Source organism: Aplysia californica, unplaced genomic scaffold, assembly GCF_000002075.1.
Source record: "Aplysia californica isolate F4 #8 unplaced genomic scaffold, AplCal3.0 scaffold00986, whole genome shotgun sequence".
In the NCBI taxonomy this organism is placed as follows: Eukaryota; Metazoa; Mollusca; class Gastropoda; order Aplysiida; family Aplysiidae; genus Aplysia; species Aplysia californica.
Window position 1 is genome coordinate 36557 of NW_004798256.1, and position 1266 is coordinate 37822.

Here is a 1266-nt window from a genome sequence, read left to right on the forward strand (position 1 = left end):
GGGGGGGGGAAGGACTGCAGGAATGAATCCCTACAGGACCAGGAAGAACCGAGTGGTCTTCCCATCAGTTTCTGTGGCCCGCGGCCTCGCATTTCACTCCTCGTCCCAGGTCATGCTTCCAGCGAACGAGGGTCTACAGGCCGTGACGTCACATACCAGGGCTTAGCCGGGATAAACCCTGTGTGACGTCTGATGGGTTGGGTAGTGGGTGGGTAGTGAGTGCTGTGCGAATTTGAGGAAACGAAACTTTCATCGAAGCTTCGAAGCGAGGAGTCGCTATTCGCACTATTCGAATATCGTTTTTGCGAATGTTTTTTGGGGGGTCATGTTTTAAATCACTTATAGGTTATATACCCACCCATCTTCTTTGCTCGCTGTTTAGTATACTCTTGTTGGCACCACTTCTCTGTCCGCCTCGTAATCATCTGGTACAAAGCATACTATTATTATTTGTGTTTACCCTAACGATTTTAGATGTAATGCTTTAATTTTTCGACAGGTTGACAAAACTTAGACTTAAAAAAACGGAGATAAAAATCCCCCGGCATTCGAAAGTGCCTGCCACGGTTCAAATAGCTGTGAATAGGGGAAAATCGTGATTGTGGAACAGAAGAGTGGAATGGGCACTTGCTCAATTGACGGGGCTCTGTTGTCTCGATTTTATATACATGATCAGATCTCCCAATATAAAGATCTGTGCATGCTTTGTATTTTGATGCTTTGCATTCTATCTGTGTGTGTGTATGTGTGTGTGTGTGTGTGTGTGTGTGTGTGTGTGTGTCTGTCTGTCTGTCTGTCTGTCTGTCTGTCTGTCTGTCTGTCTGTCTGTCTTTATGTTTACCCATTTTTCCATCTGCCTTTTTCCGAATCACTTTTTATCTAACCAAGTCACTTCTCTTATTTTCTGAAATTGACAAAAATCCGTTTTGTTCTTTTTAACCACCTTTCTCTAGCTCTCAAGCCCTCGAGCGCAATAATAATAATATGATGGTAATAGATAAAACTCGTTTTATGTTTGCACTCTTAGATCATTTATATACGCCAGTGTCCTTCCATTGATTTTAACGATGCACATTTCTCAAATCCCCAAAGATTACTCTACATCTATATGTTTTTTAACCCCTTCTTTGCTGGGACTTTGCCATCTAAATTTGTACTGATAAAATATTCGCCCTAGAGGGCTCTAAACAAAGAAGCAGATACGTCCTTTTAGTGAGGCACGCATCTTTTGAAAACCAGGCCCAAAATTATTCTCTCCCCCCCCCC